The sequence below is a fragment of the Rhinopithecus roxellana genome, chromosome 9 (genome assembly GCF_007565055.1).
Source record: "Rhinopithecus roxellana isolate Shanxi Qingling chromosome 9, ASM756505v1, whole genome shotgun sequence".
NCBI classification, from domain to species: domain Eukaryota; kingdom Metazoa; phylum Chordata; class Mammalia; order Primates; family Cercopithecidae; genus Rhinopithecus; species Rhinopithecus roxellana.
The window spans coordinates 20,706,402-20,726,207 of record NC_044557.1 but is presented as its reverse complement, the minus strand read 5'-3'; positions in this window follow the sequence as shown (position 1 = coordinate 20,726,207).

Below are 19,806 nucleotides of genomic sequence, written 5' to 3'. Positions count from 1 at the left end.
CATGCATCTGTAGTCAACCTGTGGTTGCAGTTGGCAAAGGCATATAGGACTGTAATTTCTGTACAATGCTGACTGATATTGTCAGATATGTTAAAGAATAAGATAGAACTGTGGCTGGGTATGGTGGTTCATGCCTGTAATCCCCAGCACTTTGGGAGGCTGAGGCAGGCAGATCACCTGAGGTCAGGAGTTCAACACCAGCCTGGCCAACATGGTGAAACCGTATCTCTAACTAAAAATACAAAAAATTAGCCAGGTGTGGTGGTGTGCAACTGTAGTCGCACTTGGGCGGCTGAGGTGGAAGGATTACTTGAACCCAAGAGGCGGTGGTTGCAGTGAGCCAAGATTGTGTGACTACAGTCCAGCCTGGACAATAGAGTGAGACTCCATAGAAAGAAAGAAAGGAAGAGAGAGAGAGAGACAGAGAGAGAAAGAGAGAAAGAGGGAGGGAGGGAAGGAGGGAGGAAGGGAGGGAAGGTAAGCAATGATGACTTACAGCACAGCTTTATCAATGATATAACCCATCTTCATTCTACAGGATGTGGTGGTTGGTTTTGACTGGATTAAGAGATACTCAGATGTTCATTCTGCAGGATGTGGTGGTTGGTTTTAACAGGATTAAGGGGTACTCAGATCACTGGTAGATCATTGGCTCGTCTCAGTGGTTCAGTAGTCACCGAGCCCATCCTCCTCCTGCTGAGTGGGAGCCCAGGTGGTTTAGCATTTGGTTAGAATTCTTGGGCTGCCCTAGGTCTGCCTGTGTCTGCAGATGTCTCCAGAGGAGACTGGCCTGTGAGTGAGTGGGCTGAGAAGGGAAGACCCACCCTCAATGTGGAAAGGCACCATCCAATCAGCCGGGGTCCAGATGAAACAAAAAGAGTAGAGTGAGGAAAAATTGTTGTTCTCTCTTCTGGAGCAAGGGCAGCCCTTGGGCATCAGAACTCCAAGTCCTGTGGCCTTTGGAATTCAGAACTTACATCAGAGGTCTTGCAGGCTTCCAGGACTTTGATCTGAACTGAGAGTTATCACATTGGTTTCCTTGGTGCTGAGGCCTTTGGACTTGAACCGAGCCATTTGCAGCAGCTTCCCTGGGTTTTCGCCTTGCGGACGGCCTGTCCTGGGACTTCTCACCCTCCATAATCGACTCAGCCAATCTTCGAATCAATCCCTGCCCATCTCTCTCTGTTGCTTCTATCTCTCTGCAGAATCCTGACTAAAACTAACGATTTTTGAACACTGGAAAAACATTGCCTCCATGTTTTTAAAAAATATTTTCACAACGTAAAAACTATAAATATGACATATCTTAAATCTAATTAACATTTTTTCTTGACTCTTCTCATTCTAGTCAAACAACAAAACAATAAAGTCCTGACTGTGGTATTTGCTGATTTCTGTGATTTCTGTGCTGTTGATTTTCACACCATGGCCAGGGTCAAGCCACACACGTGACATCACTGACTGCAAAGCTGGGAAGAGACTCTGCGTACAAGGAACAGCCTTGCAAGGTGCTTCCTTCCATCCAACAGACACCATTGGCATCAGTGGACTCAAATGCATCGATGATAGTAACATAATCAGGAAGACATGCATTCTGAGTATTTGTTTTGTTTGTTTTTCATATAGTTTATGTAATTTTTCATTTATATAATTTTGTTGTTGTTGTTGACAGAGTTTCATTCTTGTTGCCCAGGCTGGACTGACATGCTGCCATCTCAGCTCACTGCAACCTCTACCTCCCTGGTTCAGGTGATTCTCCTGCCTCAGCCCCTCCAGAGTAGCTGGCACTACAGGCACACGCCACCACGCCTGGCTAATTTTTGTGATATAATTTTTAATGATGATTATGCTTAACAACTGGTTTACAAAATTCCTGAAAATCAGTTAGCTCTTTCTGATTGAGAGGGTGAACTTGAGCCTGGTCCAGTGCATCCTGGCCCCAAGCTCCAGGAGTTCGAATTCTCTTGGGAAGACATAGGAATGGAAAATAAATGCATGCATTTTTTAAAGAAGAAAAGTTTATTTTCAGATTTGACATAAAGGAAATTGGCTGGGATAACAGATGGCTCTTTACTATCTAATAACCAGAAAAAAAAAAGCCACCTGACAAAAGGGTATTTAGTCCCATACCTTATGAGTGAGAAGTTTCCACCTCTAAGGGAAGCTCTGGCCCGAGGTGTCTGAGAAGTCATAAGAAGTGGGAAGTTGCCAGATATCTTTTCATGTGTTTGAACACTCAAAACAAATGGGTGTGCTGAAGATTCACGAGAACTGTATGGGATGGGAAATGGGAGAAAGGCAAATGGTGGGGTGGAGGGTCACTCAGACCCAAGCCACCAAAATGACAATGGAAGCCAAATTGTATTTACAGTTTTCTAAGCTCAAGTTCCTGCTTCAGTTGCTTTGCATGCATTAAGTCATTTCTTCTTTAAAAGAATCTTATGGAATTGTGCAATTCCATAATCAAAACAATGGGGCAGAATGATGTCAACTCTGAGACTATGCCAGCACTGCAGCCTGGCTAGGTTGGTCTCTTTGTCTGGGGTGTGTATTGAGCAAGGTAAAATGGTCTAAGCTATGTTTTGCAGAAGAGCAAACCAATCTTGAAGGATTAGATGTGGAGGGAGGGTTAAAGGAGGGCTAGCACGTAGTTTAGGCTAACGGTTGTAAAAACAAATACAAAGACCTCAACATCTATGAGGTAAACAGTTTCTTTACTTGCTGTGTGTTTGAGGTGCAGCAGCGGGTATTAGTTTGGTAAAACTATTCGCTGAAACGAGTTGGATGGGGATCTCCCTGAGGTCAGTCACTTTTTTTTTTTTTTTTTTTTTTTTTGAGACGGAGTCTCGCTGTGTCCCCCAGGCTGGAGTGAGTGGCGCGATCTCGGCTCACTGCAAGCTCCGCCTCCCGGGTTCACGCCATTCTCCTGTCTCAGCCTCCCAGTAGCTGGGACCACAGGCGCTGCCACCACGCCCGACTAATTTTTTGTATTTTTAGTAAAGACAGGGTTTCACCGTGTTAGCCAGGATGGTCTCGATCTCCTGACCTCGTGATCCGCCCGCCTCGGCCTCCCAAAGTGCTGGGATTACAGGCGTGACCCACCGCGCCTGGTAGGTCAATCATTTATTTGAAAAAAAAAAAAAAAGCAAACAATTGCCCGCCCACCCTGTCCCCCTAAAAAGAAAAATCCAAATCAAATGTGTAGGGAAACTGTAAAGAGATTTTTTTTTTTTTGCAGTTGAAATCCCTAGTAAATTTTCCTTTTAAAAAAATTCATTGAAAGAAACCATGGACAATAATAAATCATTCAAAGAACTGAATTAACCTTGTTCGTAACCTCAGCCTCTCTTCAGCGATGTTAACTTTCTCACTCCTTCAGCGAAAGAAGGGAAGCCTTCAGGTAGATATGATCTTTTAGAAAAACTCACTGAAAAGTGAATTTATAACAATGAAAATGCTTGGAAGTTTTCCATTTGAAGATGCTCTTTATTTCTGGCATGCAGGTTTTATGAGATGAATGGTCTTAAAAGGTTAAATCCAGTAAATGACAGTTACTTTAATCTGCAAATCAGATCCGTAAATTGGCTTTCTTCTCTTTGCCTTATCTTTCAACGGAATTTGTGTTAAAAAATGAACCATCTGTTACCATTTGCTTTGTTAGAGGGAGTTTAACATATAAAAGGGATTGCAGTTATAAGATATAAAAGAAACCAATCGGATCTGTTAGCTTCAGATGAATACACTGCCCTTCTCCCCCTAAGAGACTCCAGCTACTGACTGCGGGGCCACACCGGGCTGGCGGGGGCTCCATCCTGATCTTACCTGGGGAACATATTCCTGAGCCACAGCCTGAATGAGGACTGCTGGGTCCGTCTCTAGGAAACTGGGCCTCCCTCCTGTCACAGATAGGACAGGTATAAAGCAACGTTTTGGAATCAGGTAACCTTTGTTTGGAAGCCTTCTGCACTACATTTCAGATGTGCGACGACTTTGCAACTTAACTTTTCCTTCCTGTCATTTGGTTTGCTTTTGTATTCAGCGGAGACATAACATCCACCTTCATGGCGTTGTGAGGACTCCAGGAGAAGGTTGGTGCAGTAATCAGGACACTGAGTCACCGACGAAAGCACAGTCATCAGACGGTCATCCGCGAAGGCAGCTTGTCAGCTGACCTAACACGGAGATCTGGGAAAGACTCGATTTTGAAATAGATGTATTCAGAGCAGAAATGATATTAACAGACATTTCTAGGGTTTGTGGGTTGTTTTCATTTAGTTTCATGAGAAAGATATATTAACAATCACGTCCATGTAATTATTGATCCTTATGGTTTGACTTTTTTTTTTTATAATGCTTCTTCCACAAAGTAGTCTTCCTCATTTAGTTGGTTTGCTTTGTTTCTTGACCTCCTGAGATCAAGGCCTCTCTAACTCCGATGTGTCCATGCCTCAGCTGGAGAGCTTGTTACCGGGCAGCTCAGGCCAGGTTAGGTGGAAGGGGATGCCTGAGCGTCTGTGTTCCTAGCCAGCTCCCCAGTGATGACCCTGCAGCCCGACAGGACCTGTCCTCCTGCACATAGACCCCATGTCCAACAAGGTTGATAAAGTGTCAGGCCTCTGAGCCCAAGCCAAGCCATCGCATCCCCTGTGACTTGCAAGTATACGCCCAGATGACCTGAAGTAACTAAAGAATTACAAAAGAAGTGAAAATACCCTGTCTTTGCCTTAACTGATGACATTCCACCACAAGAGAAGTGAAAATGGCCGGTCCTTGCCTTAAGTGATGACATTACCTTGTGAAATTCCTTTTCCTGACTCATCCTGGCTCAAAAATCTCCCCCACTGAGCACCTTGTAACCCCCACTCCTGCCTGCCAGAGAACAACCCCCCTTTGACTGCAATTTTCCTTTACCTACCCAATTCCTATAAAACAGCCCCACACTATCTCCCTTCGCTGACTCTCTTTTCGGACTCAGCCCGCCTGCACCCAGGTGATTAAAAAGCTTTATTGTGGCCGGGCGCGGTGGCTCAAGCCTGTAATCCCAGCACTTTGGGAGGCCGAGGCGGGCGGATCACGAGGTCAGGAGATCGAGACCATCCTGGCTAACACGGTGAAACCCCTGTCTCTACTAAAAAATACAAAAAAACTAGCCGTGCGAGGTGGCGGCGCCTGTAGTCCCAGCTACTGGGAGGCTGAGGCAGGAGAATGGCGTGAACCCGGGAGGCGGAGCTCGCAATGAGCTGAGATCGCGCCACTCACTCCAGCCTGGGTGACAGAGCGAGACTCCGTCTCAAAAAAAAAAAAAAAACCTTTATTGCTCACACAAAGCCTGTTTGGTCTCTTCACACGGACGCACATGACAGAAAGAGTATTTCTGGCAGGGCGCTGTGGCTCACGTCTGTAATCCTAGCACCTTGGGAAGCTGAGACAAGCGGGTCACCTGAGGTCAGGGTTTCGAGACCAGCCTGACCAACATGGTGAAACCCCGTCTCTACTAAAAATACAAAACGTAGCCAGGCGTGGTAGCAAGCACCTGTAATCGCAGCTACTCGGGAGACTGGCATAGAAGAATCCCTTGAACCCAGGAGGCGGAGGTTGCAGTGAGCCTAGGCCATGTCACTGCATTCCAGCCTGGGTGACAGAGCCAGACTTCATCTCAAAAAAAAAAAAAAAATGTATTTCCAGGTTGTATTGAACTGTCAGTTTTCACCTGTTAAGTTTAGCCTGAAGCTGCCTTCTTACATACTTTATTTCAGTCCTAAAGTTTTCTCTGTACTTCATGAACTGTAACCTAAATGGAGGTTTAAACAGACAGTATCCTACTCTGTAACCACCCAGTGGCTTCGCCTTGCCCGCTGCCTAGACAGAACTGATCTCTCAAAACAGGGGAATTGCAATAGAGAAAGAGTAATTCACACAGAAATGGCTGTGCAGGAGACTGGAGTTTCACTGTTACTCAAATGGGTCTCTCCGAGTTTTAGGGAGCAGAGTTTTTAAGGATAACCTAGTGGGTAGAGGGAAGCCAGTGAGTCGGGAGTGCTGACTGGTCACGGCTGAAATCACAGGGAGAGGAAGCTGTCTTGTGCTGAGTCAGTTCCTGGGTGGGGCCAGATCAGATGAGCCAGCTTATCAATTTTGGTGGTACCAGCAGATCCATCAAGTGCAGGGTCTGTGAAATCTCTCAAGCACTGATCTTAGGAGCAGTGTAGGGAGGGTCAGAATCTTGTAGCCTCCAGCTGAGTGACTCCTAAACCATAATTTCTAATCTCATGGCTAATGTGAGTCCTACAAAGACCATCTGGTCTCCAGGCAAGAAGAAAGTCTGCTTTGGGAAAGGGCTGCTATCATCTTGGCTTTAAACTATAAACTATAAACTAAGTTCCTCCCAAAGTTAGTTCAGCCTACACCCAGGAATGACGAAGGACAACTTGGAGGTTAGAAGCAAGATAGAATCAATTAAGTTGGATCTCTTTCACTGTCTCAGTCATAATTTTGCAAAGGCAGTTTCAATTCTTGTAACAATCATCAAGTTTTGGCCAATAAAAGGGGGCCAACTTTTGACACCATGTTCAAAGAAGGCAAATGCTGAGCTGTAATCAATTGGCTGTCTGTGCCTCAACTTCAACTTGCTGTACGACACTTTCCTTCGTCTGCCCATAAATCTTCCACCACATAGCTGTGCCGGATGGAGTCTCTCTGAACCTCCTCTGGCTCGGGAGGCTGCCCAATTCACGAACTGTTCTTTGCTCAGTTAAACTCTGCTAAATTTACTTTGGCTAAGATCTTTCATTTCACACATGCAATCCCAAAGACAGTCAGAAATCACAAGTCAGTTCTGAAGAGAGAGGTGAGCAAGGTCTGGTTGGTGGGTCTGCAGCTTGTTTCCGTCCCTGTGGTCTCCAGGCGGGATGTGAGCCAGGTAATGGTGACAGGGCCAGCTCCACCCAACCACGTAGGATAGGTCAGGGGCAGTTTCCCAGAAAGAGGAATCACAAGGAGATAACTTTTTTTTTTTTTTGGAGACAGAATCTCACTCAATTGCCAGGCTGGAGTGCAATGGTGCGATCTCTGCGCACCGCAACCTCTGGCTCCTAGGTTCAAGTGATTCTCCTGCCTCAGCCTCGTGAGTATTTGGGACTACAGGTGTGCACCACCACACCTGGCCAGTTTTTGTATTTTTAGTAGAGACAGGGTTTTTACCATGTTGGTGAGGATTGTCCTGATCTCTTGACCTTGTTATCCACCCACCTCGGCCTCCAAAAGTGCTGGGATTACAGGCGTGAGCCACCACGCCCGGCCTGGGGAGATAATTTTTATCTGTAACACATAAGTAAAGCTGCAAGCCCACGCTGGGAAGGTGCTCAGCCCATTTTATGTGTCTCCAGACTTTTGCTTCCTCAGCACTTTACACAGGTCTGGTATAAAGGCTGGTTCAGCGGATGAGTGATTGCAGCTTTTAAAGCATTTGGACACAAATTAAGGATTTATCAGGGGCAATACAAAAGGGGGCCATTTAAAGGGATATAAAATGTGCTGACAAAAACAAAATGAGGAAGGCTATTTTATGGAAGAAATATTATTTAAAAGGTTAAACCCAAAGGCTCAACAATTAAATGTATGTAATTGTTAATATACGTCTTCCTCACTGAGGTAACTGCAAACAGCCCTTAACAACTGCCATTCATAAGGCAAATGGTAACGTTTTATTGAATGTGAGCAATGACATAACAAATCTTCATTTTATGTTAACTCAAAATGAATTGCTTATATCAAATGATGACATAGAGTGGTTTAGAGAGGCTGGAGGAAAAATGGTGTGAAAACAGCAACAACAAGCAAACAACTTGTGGACTCCACTGCCAAGGCCTCAGGGTGTGGGAGGGGGTCTTAGAGGTGCTGGCTTTAGAGGGTGGAAGAGAAGTAAAGTCCTTTGGTGAGAGTAAGGTTAGATAAGGGGAAGAAAGCCTTCAGAGAAAGTGTTGAAGATATGGCAACTTTGGCTGATAATCAACGGATACTTTCAGAGAGCACAGAGAAAGGTTTTAGAAATTCAGAGAAAGACCGAAATTGGGTTCAGATGAACATCAATTAATCAAGTGAGTAACTTAACTGGAATTGGGTGAGAGAGCTTATCTCTGACATGTTTTACTTCTCTTGTGCTCGGGGTCGGACTTAGAGAGTGTGATATTGATCTTGGAGTTGTCAACTCCTTTTCCCAACTTTCTGAATGAAGGGACTTATGAGGAATGGAACCTACAAAAATCAAAGAACTCTAGAAAACAAGTTTTCACCTCCACCCAGTTTACAGAACTCTGGTGCCCTAGAGGAATCATATTGAAGACTTTAGTCATTGCATCATATTTAAAAGTGTCCCAGGAAAGCCTAACAGCAAGGGCTGGAATATAATTCACTTTAAGGGGTACAACCCAGAGAAATGGGGTCAGTGAAACCACCTCTGCCAAAATTATAACCGACAGTGAGAGATTCGATCTAACCAACAGTCATCTTTGGTTTAGCCTCCAAACTGCCCTTGGCCATTCCTTGGCTTGAGCCAAGCTAATTTTGGGAGAAATTTAGTTTATAGTTTAAATCATAACTACCCTTCCTCAGACTACATGAAAGGCTCCCAGGTTAGGGGGATATGAGGGAAGTGAATTCTGCTAACATGTAGGCCTAGGTAAATGATTGCCAGCCATTATTCCAGAGGTCACAAGGATAGCAACCTCCACATTCAACTCACTATTGTATAACCTACAATTGGCTTTTCTTTTCTGTCCTTCTTCTTTTTTTTTTTTTTTTGAGACAGAGTCTCAGTCACACAGGCTAGAGTGCAGTGCTATGATCTTGGCTCACTGCAACCTCCACCTCCCAGGTTCAAGCAGTTCTCCTGCTTCTACCTCCCTAGTAGCTGAAATTACAGGCACGGGCCTCTGCCGCCAGCTAACTTTTGTATTTTTAGTAGAATCAGGATTTGACCATGTTGGCCAGGCTGGTCTCGAACTCCTCACCTCAAGTAATCCACCCACCTAGAATTCCCAAAGTGCTGGGATTACAGGCCTGAGCCATTGCACCTGGCCTAAAATTTTTTTACATCACATAGAAAATGATATTTTATAGCACACTGTGGGGAGATGTTTTCCCTGAGGAATCAGGTGTAGAGACATATGTTTGCAGTAACACATCTGTTGAGGAATTGCATTATCTAATTTTATTTTTTATTATAAAGTTTTAAAATGGGAACTTTGGTTCCCATTTTGTAAACAAGCAACCCGACATTAGTCTTTCTTAAACTTAATTTTCAATTTTTTGCCAAGCGTTGTTAATCAAATCAACCTGTGATTTTTATAATGGCAAGATATACTATCTTCCCTTAAGCATTGATTAGGAATTGAATTTATGTTCATTGACCAATAAAGAAAGCAAATAAAATGGAAGTGTAGAAAAGGAGAGTCATGTCTGATTAGGCATGTGAAAAGATGGAGAGCTTGTGAGGTCCGAAGCAGGCAATACAGTTAAAGGCACCAGTGACATTTAATAAGCTCTTTTAGGGGTCTGTAGGAAAGAAGTTACCAGCCTGATAGTGCCTAACCTTGGGCAGAACTTGGAAGCAAATCTCATTGAGATCAGACATACCCTAGTGACGCCAGAAGCAAAAAGATGCTATGTAAGTCTGTAGGACTGTAAATTCTGTAAGCTACTAACAAACACAACTTTAAAGGGTCAGTCAGCTTGAAAATCTGTTCCATGGCAGTGAATGGTACTCTATGGCACTTAACTGTGTAGAAAGTGATGTTTTGTTATTTGCTCTGTCAATGAAAAGAGTCAAACTCTGTACAATATTTGAAGAGATTTATTCTGAGCCAAATATGAGTGACCATGGCCCTTGACACAGCCCTCAGGAGATCCTGGGAACATGTGCTCAAGGAGGTTGGGGCACAGCTTGGTTTCATACAATTGAAAGAGGCATGAGACATCAATCAAATACATTAAGAAATACATTGGTTTGGTCCTGAAAGGTGGGACCACTCAAAGCTGGGAGCTTCCAGGCTATAGGTAAATTTAAACATTTTCTGGTTGATAATTGGTTGAGTTTGTCTAAAGACCTTGGATTGACGGAAAGGGAATGTTCAGGTTAAGATAAACATTGTGGAGACCAAAGTTCTTCTGAAGTCTTATAGTGGCTGCCCTTAGAGACAATAGATGACAAATATTTCCTATTCAGATCTTAGTTAATCTGTTTAGGATTGGGAGGGTCTGAAAGAAAAAGATCTAGCTTCGTTAACAGAGATTCTTTACAGATGCAAATTTTCCGCCTTAAAGAACAGCTTTGCAGGGCCATTTCAAAATATGGCAAAGAAACATATTTTGGGGTAAAATATTTTGATTTTCTTCTTTGTCTCGTACTGTTATGCCAGAGTCAGGTTGGAAAGTAAATCATGGATTAAATAAAACCTATCTGATGAGAATTTATGATTTGTAAGGCATGACTCTCCAGACTCCTTAGGTAGGAATTTGGGCAAGATAAAAAAACAAAAAACACAAACAAAAAAATCAGAGTTTAGTCCTCAGCTCTTTACTCGTTAATTTGTTATTTGCTTAACTAGAAGACAAATTGGTATTTCCTAAGTCCACTAAAAACTGGAATTCTGGTTGGCAATGTTAAGGAAGGAGAGAGATGATAGTCTGAACCAGACATTGAGAGAATGAAAAACAAAATTGAAGAACCGCTTGAGGAATGTGTAATAAATATTTCAGTGAGTACATGTATTTCAAGACAAGAATGCTCAATTGCTGAATTTATATTGTATATTCTGTTTATCTTCCCTGTTAGAAATGAGTTCCACAAAGGTATGGGTTTTATCTTTTGTGAACCCCACTGTATCCATCAGCAAGACCTGTGTTTGGGTACAAATTCAAAGTTCAATAGATACTGGCATATAAATGAAAATGTAATTCCTGGTCTCCATTTTTTTCTTTCCAGTTTTTTGTATTTACTGTCACTGGATAATCTGAGCAATGCTTCTCAAATTATTTTGAAATTAAAAAATACCTGGTGTCATGAATCCGACGGAGAAACTGAAGACGTCACAGCTGGCGGGGAGCACATCCTCTGTGGTTGATTTAAGAAAGCTCACAGTGTTAGAAGAGCCTGCTGTACAGTGAGATGGGTGTGATTACTTTTTCATTTCTGCCTTTGGATCATACAGAGGTGGTCTATGCCAGGGCACGGTTTTTGATATGATGTGATAGAGGAATTCCAAATTATTTGTTACAGCCAACGATACTGACACTCAGCTAACTGGTAATAGTAGTCACGTGACACAAATTACATACCTGCTACATGACTTAGATGGTCTGAATTAAACAGATAAGAGAAGGAGTCACTTTGAAAGATATGGATCTACTGCTCCCAAGAGAGGACAACTTGGAAGCAGGAACTTCCTTTAGAAGAGATAGCCCTTGTCTTGCTGACAGGGGGGTCCATGTGACGTCCTGAGGAGAGGCTAGTTGTCTGTCTTTCTGAATACGTTTTACTAAGAAAGCCCCATGGTGGGTCTTTATGGGAGAATGTGACCCTTTCTCCACCTGTGGCAGGCCAGGTCTCCGTAACAACCATTTCAGCACTGACTGAGTGGTTAAGTTAAATATTAAAAGCTAAAAGAGCTATTGCCCTCATACAAAGGCTGGAATGTAACAAATCCCATCAAGAGTTTTGCCTAGGACTTTCCTGGGCCTTGCAGCATGACAAGATAACAAAGGAATTTTTTTTTTTTTGGAGACAGAGTTTTACTCTTGTTGCCCAGGCTGCAGCGCAATGGCGCGATCTCGGCTCACTCCAACCTCCGCCTCCTGGGTTCAAGCAATTCTCCTGCCTCAGCCTCGCAAGCAGCTGGGATTACAGGCATGCACCACCACGCCAGGCTAAGTTTTGTATTTTCAGTAGAGATAGGGTGTCACCATGTTGGTCAGGCTAGTGTTGAACTCCTGACCTCAAGTGATCTGCCCGCCTCGGCTCCCAAAGGGCTGGGATCACAGGTGTGAGCCACCATGCCTGGCTCAAAGGAATTCTTGACAGGATCTGTTTAGGATTAAACAAGTTTTTATTGGAGGTTTGAAGAAACTCCCCAGACCTCCACAAACAAGTTTGATTGAGGTCTAACGGAACTCTCCAAACCTCTATGATTTAGCAAGAGACAAGATAAGGGTGATCACCCCAACACCTGGACCCATCCAGATTAAGTAGATTCACCGAGGCTCCAGAGGAAGGTCTTCAGGACTCAGACCTTAGTTATAGATTAGAAGTAGCTCATCACTTACGTCTTTAGATGCAGGCACACTTGCACGCAGACATATAGCTTGGAGGGTACATAAGCTCTGGAAAACTCTGTAATTTTGGGTTGGTCTGGAGATATTTTCCTGGCCATCTCCCTGTACCCAGTTACTCTCTTCTTTCTCAGTTCATCTGCATCTCGTTGTTGGGCCCTGAGAAGAGGCAGCCTGACCCTCGGTTTGGTCTGAGAACACACTTACAAAACTCCCTGCCTACTGAATGAGCATGGTGGTTTGAGTGTTAGCAGCTGATTCCCCATCCTCAACAATCTGCCCCGGAACCCAGCAAGCCCAGGGCACTGGTGTACCAAAATGGTACCTCACTGGAGACATCCCTGGTGTTTGATATGAGGCTGGACCATTCATCAGACTCTCCACTCTGCTGTGAGACCTGAGCTCTGTATTTGTTCTCAAATGTCCAAAGCTTCTCCACAGAAGAAAGCCAGGGATTTTCAACCAGCCATAGGGATCCATGTTTTTCCCAGCATCAGGGACCAACACTTTTAGGAGCATCAGAAAACCCGGTCAAGAAACAGACCCGGAAAGAATGGAGACTTTACAGCTTTGACTGTAGGTTTAGAGTGCTCAGGTTTCAAGAAAGCCAAGGCGACTGCATGAAAGTAAATATTGTGAATGTCTAATTTGCTAACTTGCCTTTGGGGATAATAACAACACACGGAGGAGGCAGATTCTGGCAAACAAGAGCATTGTTAAAAGTTAACTGAAAGTTTATCATCTCACAGGACAAAGCTTCCTCCAGGGTAGGTTTATTCAGAGCTGTTTAAGAGATGAAAATTGGGGCCCAAAAAAACCCAAGAGATATGGGGTTTCTCTGGTCTTCATGGTATTTTACAAATAAAACCTTTTTCAAAAACACTTCTGTTTTCTAAAATTAAAAAGAAAATAAGAGCTCTGACAGCACTGGGAATATGTTTTCACAAAGTAACTGGAAGCTTGAGGGAGACCCGGGTTTCCTGTTTGGATGGGTCTGGCACTGACTGGTTTACCACAGAAGCCACCATTTCCTTGTTGTGATATACTATTTTTTTTTTTCTTTTTACTTGTTAAAAGTACTTGGTCAGAAAAATTGTCTGAAACTTGTAAAAAGGTGCTCTTAGGCTTAAGACTTCAATTGATTTTTATTTAAATTGAATGGGCTATTTTCTGACATTGCAGGGAAAGAGAGTAATTTATAAAGTTATTTTTTTCTGGGAGAGATGCAAATAATTTTTGCCCAATAGGGAAGATAACCCAGAGGATGATCTCATAAACCAGGTTTGAATATAGCACAGAAGTCGTATCCTAATAATCCTTTATTAAATAGTCTCTATATTTCCTGCCTCCCAAAGGATGTTTGAACTAGTTTTTTTGTTGTTGTTGTTTGTTTGTTTGTTTGAGACAGAGTCTAACTCTGTCACCCTGGCTGGAGTGCAGTGGGATGATCTCGGCTCACTGCAACCTCCACCTCCCAGGTTCAAGCGATTCTCCTGCCTCAGCCTCCCAAGTAGCTGAGATTACAGGCATGCACCGTCAGGCCCAGCTAATTTTTGTATTTTTAGTAGAGATGGGATTTCACCATGTTGGCCAGGATGATCTCGAACTCCTGACCTCGTGATCTGCCCACGTTGGCCTCCCAGAGTGTGAACTAGTTTTAACACCTCACTGGTTTGCTCATTAATTGAGCTAAATAAAATCTTTGGCATGGTTTTATTTTATATTTGCGTGGTTATGGTTTTAATATTTTAAAAATTAAATGAGATATGGTCTTGGATAAGCAGATAATAAAACTGCTTTTATTTTAAATCCAGTGTTTATAAAAGCCTTTCAAAACCTGTCTACAGCCCATGTATTGACCAGTCTAGCTGGGTGTTATTATTGACTGCAGCATTTGTGGACTTTATTGAAGATAATGAGGCTGAAGTTGCACAAGGCCATATTTCAGGAATGTCACAGAATTGATCTATCACTAAGAAAAAAGTAAATAAAAACAAAAAGAAGAAGCTCTAGCTGCCCTGCAGACTGAGGGTCCATAACCAAAGAAAGCTATAGATTATAATTTACATTGAAGTGATATTGATTCTGCATATCATCAAATGAAAAGATCTTATTGTGCAAAGTGAGAGCATGATTAACTCACTTAAGGGGTTTGGTTATGTAGGAAATAATGTATATGATGGCTCATTTCCAAGAAAAAAGTGCCTCGAATAGGGTTGGGCCTGCAAACTACGGAAGAACGGAATGTACTAGGCTCCTCCTTTCGCAGCCGGAGCCTGCTTGTGGGGGGCTGGGGGGACTCTTAGTTGCCCTCACCCAAACCCAAGAGTTTAGTCGAGAATGAAAGCTTACTAGCCTGCAAAATAGCTCGCTTTATCTATTCTCATCAGCTGGCCTGACTACCTAGGTCATAAGTCAAATACTTAAAAAGTCCCCGAGCTGACTGTGGTTGCAAAGCATTATGGGATGCAACAAAATGCAGCGAGCCAACCGTAAAGGAAACACCTAAAAGCCCCAACCCAACGACCAATAGGTGACGTCTGGGAACACTGTGGCCCTGGAGTGCTCAGCCTATTAGGAAGCGGAGGAGGGACCTGCTCACTGGGGGCTGAACGGCTTCTTGTAACTGTACTGAGCGTGCCTGCCCACCAGAGGCCGATCTTGCAAGACCGTTATTAAAAGTCTCACTTTCGCTTTTCTTCCTGCCTCTAAGTCCATTGTTTGGGTTTGGATGGGTGAGTGTGTTTCTCATGATTAGCGCCCCACTAATTTCCTTGTGGCCCCCCAAACTCCACAGGCTTATCTGAACTTTAAGTGGAAAAACAGTGGGTTTTGCAGGTTAATAGGGTGAGCATTGCTGAAGTATAAGCCGTGAATTAAAATATTTGGCAAAGAAAGAAAGAAAACCTCTAAATGCTTCCTCCACTGAATGAGAAATTATAAGATAAAGCCATCATGGAGTCCACGTATAGATTAGGGAGTAGCTGTTGTTTGTGAACAGATACAAAGGCAATAACGAATGAGTATTAACTACAAAAAAGTTAATTAAAATGCAAATATAATGCTCTGTTGTCCATGAATAAATAGCAAGGAATTTAGGGAAACAAGCAAGGAATTAAAACATGATTATATATTTTAATTATTAATTCATGACAGTGTTCGTGGGGATTATATGAAAATATCTGGGGAAAAGTCAACCAGTGATGTTGGATTAAAAATGAAGACCATATAAAACCTTACAAAAGAGTGATCTTCCAAAATACTGCTGAAAATATTTTAATGTGAGCTATTAGACTATTGATATTTAGTATATTTTAATAAACATATGCTAATATGTAATCATTATTAACAATAATTAATACATATTTTTTGAGTTGGAGTCTCATGCTGTTACCCAGGCTGGAGTGCAGTGGTGTGATCTCAGCTCACTGCAACCTCTGCCTCCTGGGTTTAAGCGAGTCTCCTGCCTCATCCCCCTGAGTAGCTGGGATTACAGGCACACGCCACCACACCCAACTAATTTTTGTATTTTTAGTAGGGATGGGGTTTCACCATGTTGGCTAGGCTGGTCTCAAACTCCTGACCTCAGGTGATCCACCCACCTCAGACTCCCAAAGTGTTGGGATTACAGGCGTGAGCCACCTCACCCAGCCAATAATCTTTTTGTCTCATTTCTATTTGAGGAAATATTTTCCCACTTTAACAATTTGTAGATTTACAGATTTTTAGAGTTGAAAAGGAAGTTTAGGATTTTCTAGCTGTAATCATGACTTGGTAAAAGTTAAATCATTTGTAAAAACTTTTAGAAATTTGTAAAACATTTTAGAAATTTAGAAGTTTGTAAAAAATTTTAGAAATTTGAGGGTCCCATTCCCTGTCCCTCCATTCTGATATTCTGTTTCTTCCCAGGTCTACTGAGTGATACAGCTTGGCAAAGAAAGTATCCATTTTATCAACAGCAAGTGAAACTGGGTTTGCCTTTTCAGCCACTGTGAAAAGTTGGCCTGGAAAATGCAGCCAGAACCAGTGTACAGCAGGCCTCTCCTTCCCTCCCCTTCAGTCTTTGCCTAGGTCACCCTCAGATCTGGGGTGGCATCCCAGGCTTGGGGAAGCAGGCTCCACTGAGCACCCTAGCATCTCATCACCCAGAGTCAGCACAGGGCACTTGCAGGAGCAGGACAAGACAGGGAGCTGGGCTGAGTGTCCTCCCCGCCTGGCCACCTGCCCCGAAGGCAGGAACAGGGAGAGAAGGAAGGCAGGGAGCAGGGCTGAGTGTCCACCCCGCCTAGGCACCAGTCCCTAAGGCAGGAACAGGGAGACACGGAAGGCAAGGAGCAGGGCTGAGTGTCCTCCGCAGCTGGACACCTGTCCCTAAGGCAGGAGCAGGGAGAGAAGGTTGGAAAAGAGGCTGTGGACCTCCTATCAATGAGTGAAAGAAGGCGGCTGTATACACTGCGTCCTAACCCCAAACTCTACTGACCACACAGTTCGGTGAGCTCTGAGTCCCTGGCCACTGGGATTAGCAGTGTGTGGACAGAGCAGAAGCTGGAAGAAGCCTGTCCTTATTTGAGAAGAGACAGAAGTAGGGGTAGAGGGCATAACCAATGCCTCCTTCCCGAGCCCTTGAAGCATCAGTGAATGTAGTAAGGTGCAGATGTCTATGTCTAGCTAGATTATATATGCTCTATCACATGTATATAGAAATATTATATATATATATATATTGTGTGTGTGTGTATATATACACACATATATTTCTTTTTTTTTTTTTTTTTTTTTTGAGATGAAGTTTTGCTCTTTTTGCCCAGGCTGGAGTGCAATGGCGTGATCTTGGCTCACTGCAACCTCCGCCTCGGGTTCAAGTGATTCTCCTGCCTCAGACTCCCAAGTAGCTGAGATTACAGGCATGCCACCACACCCAGCTAATTTTTGTATATTTAGTAGAGACAGGGTTTCAGTATGTTGGTCAGGTTGGTCTCGAACTCCTGACCTCAGGTGATCTGCCCACCTCGGCCTCCCAAAATGCTGGGATTACAGGCGTAAGCCACCACACCTGTCCAGAAATATTGTATTTTTTATATGATTACATAAGTAATTTGCTAGATAGTCCTATTGCATTATAATAGTTATAAATGTTTGTGTTGCATTTCTTTCTACTTATTCATTAATTTAGTCAATAAATATTTCCTTAGTATCTAGGTCTGCAGAGATTTAAAGCATATATATTATTCAGTGGAATCTTGCATATATAGCTACGTACAAAGGGATACCATTAGCACCTCTAGAAACGGAAAATAAGGAAAAAGAGCTATCTACTTGCTGAATAGACACAATGAAGAAAGTAATGTAAATTTCACTGTTCTTTCCTTATGGACATTGAGAAACTAAGTTCTTCTGGGCTTTAGTATTTTGCTCTAGTTCTGGAAACTAGGGCAAGCTCATAGTTTGTTCTGGGTGTAATTTGTTGAGCTGGCTGGATCAGCGGCGCACCCTTCTTTCCTCTGCCCTGGGCCTGGGGCGCTGATGTGATGGGCAGGGTGGGCGTGGCTGTGTTCCCTCCAAAGTGTGGTCATGCTCAAGTAATGGGAGGCACCAGCAGGTGGAGCTGCAGAGCAGAGTGCTTGATGGCAGCTGTGACCATCCGCAGGAGACGCCTCTCCTAGAGCTGTCGCTCCAGCAACAGACCTTCCTCCCTCGACTTGTCTTCACTTCCTCAGGAAGGCATCAGTCCCTCTCTTTTGCTAACCCTGGGATATTTTGCACCTGTCACTAGTTCTCCACGCATATCATCCCTTTATCAACCCCCCACAATTGCTCCATTTCAGGGTGGCATCTCTTTCTTTCTGGGACTCTTGCTTATTTCTGCACGTTCTTCATATAATTGTATTCTCATTCTTCATTACAAATCCTAAGTTGTACACACCGTTCTGTCATTCTGAGTTTTGTTATGTAACTGCTTCAAGTGGCTGTTTTAACAAGGGCAACTGTGCATGTCATCTTGCTTCGGTTGGCTCTTTATCTAACAGATTTATATATGTAATATTCAATGAACAATTTTATGCTTTTTGTCAAATACCAGTATTTGAAGTTATATTTCAGATATAGAGGAGTGATTTAATTTTTTTTTTTCCTTGAGATGGAGTGTTGCTCTGTCGCCCAGGCTGGAGTGCAGTGGCGTGATCACGGCTCTCTGCAACCTCTGCCTCCCAAGTTCAAACAATTCTCCTGCCTTAGGCTCCCCAGTAGCTGGGACTACATACATGCACCACCATGCCCAGCTAATTTTTTATTTTTAGTAGAGACAAGGTTTTGCAATGTTGACCAGGCTGTTCTCAAACTCCTGACCTCAGGTGATCCACCAGCCTTGACCTCCCAAAGTACTAGGATTACAGGCATGAGCCACCTTGCCCAGCCATGGAGGAGTGATCTTTTAACAAACCAACAAATAGAACAAGTAGAAATTCTGAACAAAATACCAAAAGAAAAGAAAAAAATACAAATAAAAGAAATAAAACAGTCAAATCAGAATTTTATATTTAACAAAAAATTGTTGAGTAATATATGTGAAATAAAGGCATCTTCGGGTTATACAAATTGTTGCCATTTTCAATACTCATCATTTCAATACTCATAGATCTTGTTTCTCCAGATCTGTATTCCCCAGCCTGGACAACTTCCCTCAGCATTTCTCGTTGTGTGGTCTGGTAGCAGTGAATCTCTGAGTTAATTATATCCTACACATAGTGAATGTTATGTTGTCAGAATTCTGTTATATTCTTCTGAATAATAGTGGTGTGTTGATTTTAGCATATTAAGATCCCATCTCCACCTTTGGTTCCATAGTTTACATTTTCCACAAGATAATTTAAAATATGTATACACATGCAATGGAATATTATTCAGCTATTAAAAATGCAAGGAAATCCTGCCATTTGCAACAACATAGATTAACTTGGAGGACATTAGGTCAAGTGAAACAGGCCAGGCACAGAAAGACAAATACTGCATGATCACACTTACATGTAGCATCTAAAATTGTTGTACTCATAGAAATAGAGAGCAGAAGGGTGGATACCATGGTTACAGGGAGTCGGGAAGAACTGGGAGATGAGGCTTAAAGGGTAAAAAATTTGAGTTATAAGAGGGACAAGTCCTGGAGCTCTAATGCATAGCATGGATGGCGGTGGATGTGGTAATTAACTGGATTGTGAAAATCCTACACAATATGTATCCAAGGATATGGCACACCTTGAGTATATACAATCTTTATCAACTAAATCTTTTTAAATGACATGTATATACAGAGGCTCATTTCTGAACCGAGAGAGCACGGGTTTTTTGTTTGCTTCTACATCTGCTTAGGTTTCCTGATTTAAATGTTCCTTCAGATACAGGAACAAGAGGACAATGTGCCACACACCTGTCCCTTATTTTACAATAATAGATCCCACCACCAACTAACCAGCAAATTTGGCAGAATAA